Source organism: Microcaecilia unicolor, chromosome 3, assembly GCF_901765095.1.
Source record: "Microcaecilia unicolor chromosome 3, aMicUni1.1, whole genome shotgun sequence".
Taxonomy (NCBI): domain Eukaryota; kingdom Metazoa; phylum Chordata; class Amphibia; order Gymnophiona; family Siphonopidae; genus Microcaecilia; species Microcaecilia unicolor.
Genome location: NC_044033.1, coordinates 254267312 through 254273418, shown reverse-complemented (window position 1 = coordinate 254273418; position 6107 = coordinate 254267312).

Below are 6107 nucleotides of genomic sequence, written 5' to 3'. Positions count from 1 at the left end.
AGAGAAGCTCTTGTGTCGGCCACTGTTGGAGAAGAGCATCTACTCCCAGGGATCGAGGGTCCCGTCCTCTGCTGAAAAAGCGCGGCACTTGGCAATTGGCCGATGACGCCATCAGATCTAGGCTCGGCTGGCCCCAGCGCTTCGTGATGTCCAAGAACGCCTGAGCAGATAGCTGCCACTCTCCGGGCTCCAAGGTATGGCGACTGAGAAAGTCCGCCTTGACATTCATGACTCCGGCAATGTGGGCCGCTGAAAGCCGCTCCAGGTTCGCTTCCGCCCATTGGCAAAGATTCATAGCCTCCTTGGCTAGAGGGGCGCTCTTGGTACCTCCCTGGCGGTTGACATAGGCCACAGCCGTGGCATTGTCCGACAGTACCCGTACAGGCCTCAACACCAGTACCGGGATGAACTCCAAAAGCGCCAACCGAATGGCTCTGAGTTCCAGGAGGTTGATAGACCACTTTGCCTCTGCAGGAGACCAAAGCCCCTGCGCTGTCCTTCCCAAGCAGTGGGCTCCCCAGCCCGACAACGAGGCGTCCGTCGTGACGACAATCCACTCTGGGGTCACCAGAGGCATTCCCGCAGACAACTTGTCTGTCTGCATCCACCAGCTCAGCACCTTGCGCACTGCTGGGTCCAAGGGAAGGCGCACAGCATAATCCTCCGACATCGGAGTCCAACGCTGCAGCAAAGTGTTGAAGTGGTCTCATATGAGCCCTGGCCCAGGGCACTACTTCCATCGTGGCCGTCATAGAGCCCAACAGCTGCACATAGTCCCAAGCCCGAAGAGGAGAGGCTACTAGGAACTGGTCCACCTGAGCCTGAAGTTTGACAATCCGATTGTCCGGCAGGAACACTCTGCCCACTTGGGTGTCGAATCGAACTCCCAGGTACTCCAGGGACTGAGTCGGGCGCAGCTGGCTCTTCTCCCAGTTGATGATCCATCCCAGGGAGCTCAAAAGAGCAACTACCCGGTCCACAGCTTTGCCGCACTCTGCATAAGAGGGGGCTCGGATCAACCAGTCGTCCAGATAAGGATGGACTTGTACCCCTTCCTTTCGTAGGAAGGCCGCGATGACCACCATTACTTTGGAAAAGGTCCGCGGAGCAGTAGCCAACCCGAATGGGAGGGCTCTGAACTGGAAGTGTCGTCCCAGGACTGCAAAACGCAGAAAGCGTTGATGAGGAGGTCAGATGGGAATATGCAGGTACGCTTCCTTGATGTCCAAGGATGCCAGGAACTCCCCTGCCTTCACTGCCGCTATAACAGAGCGGAGAGTCTCCATGCGAAAGTGCCGCACTTTCAAGGCCCGATTGACCCCTTTGAGGTCGAGGATAGGCCGGACAGAACCTCCTTTCTTTGGTACCACAAAGTAAATGGAGTAACGTCCCTTGCCAATCTGACTTTCTGGCACCGGAACGACCGCGCCCAGGCGGATCAGATTGTCCAAGGTCTGCTGCACTGCCACAGCTTTGACCGGAGACTTGCAGGGAGAGAGTACAAACCCGTCTTTTAAGGGTCGGCAGAACTCTAGCTTGTAGCCGTCTCTGATGACTTCCAGCACCCACGCGTCTGAAGTTATTGCGGTCCACTCGCCCAGAAACGAGGACAGCCGTCCTCCAATCTGCACTGGGGCGTGGACCAAGGCCCCGTCATTGGGTACGAGACCCTGGGGGAGGACCGGAGGGAGCACCTCCGGGACGGCGGTCTCTGCGAAAGGAATGCAGCTTGGGGGAGAAATTCCTCTTGAAGGAAGAGGGGGCAGAGGAACCCGACTTGCCCGGGCGGTACCGACGGGCTTCCTGCAACCGTCCTCTGAAGGTACCGGGACGAGTACTAGCCCGAGCCCTGACCTCTGGTAATTTCTTGCCCTTAGACGTGCCAAGATCGGTCACGATTTTGTCCAGCTCGACCCCAAAGAGCAGCTTGCCTTTAAAAGGCAATCTAGCCAGGCGGGATTTAGAGGCGTGGTCAGCAGACCAATGTTTCAGCCAAAGCCACCGCCGCGCAGAGATTGTCTGAGCCATGCCTTTCGCTGAGGCCCTCAAGACATCATACAGCAAGTCTGCCAAATAGGCTAAGCCCGATTCCAGGGCCGGCCAATCAGCCCTCAAGGAATGATCCGAGGGGGAAGCCCGCTGCACCATAGTCAGGCACGCCCTGGCCACATAGGAGCCGCAAACTGAGGCCTGCAAATTTAAAGCAGCCGCCTCAAAGGACGACCTTAAGGCCGCCTCCAATCTTCTGTCTTGGGCGTCCTTTACGGCCGTGCCACCTTCCACCGGCAACGCCGTTTTCTTAGTCACCGCAGTGATTAAAGAATCCACGGTAGGCCACAGAAAGGCCTCACGTTCACTCAAAGCCAAAGGATAGAGGCGGGACATAGCCCTAGCCACTTTAAGGCTCGCTTCCGGGACATCCCATTGAGCCGAAATTAAGGTGTGCATGGCATCATGCACGTGGAAGGTTCTAGGCGGGCGCTTCGTCCCCAGCATAATGGCAGAGCCAACAGGGGCTGAGGGAGAGACGTCCTCCGGAGAGGAAATCTTCAAAGTGTCCATGGCCTGTAACAACAGGTTGGGCAAATCCTCTGGGCTAAAAAGCCGCGCCGCAGAGGGGTCATCCGCTCCATCTGAGCGGGGATCCGTCTCCTCCAAGGAATCCGCAAAGGACCGTTGGGAGACCTCAGACACGCTGCCCTCATCTACATCGGAGGAGACAAAGTCCTCCAAGGCCTGGGAATCAACCCGAGGGCGTTTACCTCTGGGAACCTCAACCTCTTTACCAGACGAGGGAGCAGGGGCAGCGTTTTGCATGAGGAAGGCCTGATGCAGCAGCAAAACAAACTCGGGGTAGAAACCCCCCAGACTGTGCACTTCCGCAGCCTGGGCAACAGCCCTAGACGCACCCTCAACCGGCGCTCGAAAGAGCGGGGGAGAGACATGCTGCGCATCCAAAATGGCATCCGGCGCGACACTCCGCGAAGGAGCCGCGCGGGAAGAACGGCGCTTAACTTTAGCCGCTTTTGTGCCGTCGCCCAAATTAAGGGCGTTCATGACATTAATGTCTCCAACCTCAAGGGCGGCCCACGAAGAAGCCGTCCGAACCGCGTGGCCGGCCAAGATGGCGGAGGCGAGGAGCGGGGGATGGGCGTTTATGGCGGGAAAAACCGCCACGCCGGAGGAAGGACCGGGACATTCATCGGTCACGAAACTGTCACCCAACAAGGGCGAATCAGGCTTTAAGACCCCCGCATCCCCTCTAGAAGCGCTCAAGCGATCCGGGGAGCGACCCTTTGCGCCCTCGCCCTCCGACGCCATATGCCACGAGGAGAAGAATCAGGGAACCCCCTGCCCGCTATAAAAAGGTAAAAATTACCTGCTGTCCGCTCCGAGCTGCAACGACCTGGTGTCCCAGTGAGTAGCTGCAATGAACGTTTAAATAAACGTCGAAATAAACGCCTTTAAGGACGTTCAAAATTTTTTTTTTTTTTTTTTTTTAACGGCGCCAGCGGGAGGGGGGAGAAAAGGAGGGACCTGGCACCACCAGGTTTGCACTTGCTCAAAAGAGCCCTCAACCCCAGGCACTCAACAAAACCTAAAAATTAGGCTTGGAGGCCTAGCCAGAGCTGCTGCTGTGTGTGACCACCACCTGCTGAGATAGAGAACATACAGAGGAGTTTCCGGCAGCACATGACCACATATAGGGAGGCAAAAGTTTGCTCTCTATCTCCACCTGCTGGTAGATGGACACAACCCACCAGTCTATGGATTGATCAGCTTGATGATATGGAAGTAGATAATTACTTTGTCTTTCCATTGAACAAAAACACTAGCCCCTATCCCCGGAGGGAAATCTAGGTTATTACAAATGGGGAGCAGTGGTGTGACTTTTGCACTAAACTTGTATCTCCGACATACCCACCGCCAGGTAGCTCTCATCGGGTGCAAGAGTGGATGTCTTTGGAATGCTCTTGGCGGTAAGCTGCATCCCGTATGTAATAGATAGCTAAAGTGAGTCTCAGGGAATACCGCTATCTCTGCCTCTGTGTTAGAAAATTCTGTTGTACCCCGGAACCAATCATTTATGTGACGCATTTCACATGCTACTGAAAGATTCCGTAAACTCAACAGACCCATTCCTCCCTGTTCCCGTGGGGTGGTGATCACCTCCATAGGCAATCTTGGACACTTGCCCTGCCAGAGAAAGTTCTGTGTGAGCCTATTTAAAGCCCTCTCCTCTTTCACACGCAAAAACAGTGGGAGTTGTTGAAACAAATAAAGCCATCGTGGCGCAATAAGCATGTTAAAAAGTGCGACCCGCCCCCACAGCGAAAGGGGAAGAGCCTGCCACAACTGCAGTTTTTGTTTCATATTCTTTATCATAGGGTCAACATTAATTCGGTATAGAGTCGACAGTTCCCTGGGAATTAATATACCTAAATACTTAAGGGCCTTGTCCACCCACCGCAGCGGGAAATGTCCCCGCCAAGTTTGCTGTAGTGTGTCACCCAATGCCAGTGCACAGGATTTTTGGAGGTTTAATGAAAACCCAGAGAGTCTCCCATAATGTTTTATGGTTTCCAGAGTATATTGTAATGAAGTTTGCGGTTCTCTCAGCACCAGCAAGATGTCATCCGCATAGGCCAAGGTTTTCACTTCTTCACTCTCAAGAATCACCCCTTTGATGTCCTTTATCCCGTTTAGTGTCCTGATCAAGGGCTCTAGGGAGATGTTAAATAGAAATGGTGACAATGGACACCCCTGTCTCGTTCCTCTGCAAACCGGGAACCATTCTGACCTGCCCCCATTAACCACTATTTGGGCGCCCAACCCTTTATATAGTACCCGAACGGACTGAATGAAAACCTCCGGGAATTCTAGCCACTCCAGCACCTGAAATAAATAGCTCCAATCCACATGATCGAAGGCCTTGGCCGCATCTAAGCCAACCACCATACATGGTTCTCTTCGACCAGTGCACTGAGCTAATGCAAGAAGAATTCGTCGCACATGTAGAACCGAGTGTCCCACCTGGGCAGTGCTAATTAACTCTGGTATGTATGCTGACATTCTGTTAGCTAAAACGTTTGCCAAAAGTTTGATGTCTACATTGATAAGAGAAATGGGGCGGTATGACTCTGGATCATCCGCTTGCTTGCCCGGTTTAAGTAATAGCGTGATCAGAGCTGTGTTTTCATTTTGAGGGAATTCCCCATCATCTATTACTGTCTGATAGTACTCAATTAATGGTGCCACTAGGGACAATTGTAGGACTTTATAGAATTCTCCGGAGAAACCATCAGCACCAGGTGCAGTGTTCGTTTTTAGATCTTTGATAGCCCGCTGTAGTTCCCTCGGTTGCAGGGGTGACCCTAAACAATCACGTGCCCCAGGCCCCAGCTTTGACATCCCTGATTTATCCAGGAACTGGTGCACCGCTTCCCTAGATGGCGGAGCCATAGGAGCATACACATCACTAAAGTGTTTCTGCAACAGTCGTAGTAACTGGATTGTTTTATTATGTACGGTCCCTTGGGCGTCTTTTAAGGCTACAATCGTGCGATTCCCCGTCCGGGGACCCACCATCCTGGCCAATACGCCTCCTTGCTTGTTTACAATTCACACTGTATAACACGAGATTTTGTACAGAAGGGTTTTTCTTGCTCTAGGATTCAGGAAGCTTGTGGTTTCTTAGTATAGTACTGAAAAAGCTTGATTCCTCAATCTTGTTTGCTATAAACAAGATATCGTGATTCCATGTCCTTTCACTTAAAACAATGGGATGGGTGGGGCGGGGGGCAGTGGAAAATTAGTGAACCAGTTCCCAAGTGGTTAAAATTTTTTTATATAGTAGCGTTAATCACATAAAATAAACCGACAGAGGGGAGAAAAACTAAGAGGGGAAATTCTTGGGTTCTGGTACCGGTTTGGATTTCTCTTTTTGGGAAATGTGTCTCTTCTCTCTGGATTTTGCTCAGTACAGGAGGAAATGTGTCTCTTTCTCTGGTATCTCAGGGTTTCCAGCTCAGTTTGTGTCTGCAGGTTTCTATTTCTAATTTGTAGTCTCTTATTCTGTTTCTCTCTCTTCTCTTTGGGCTTTGCTC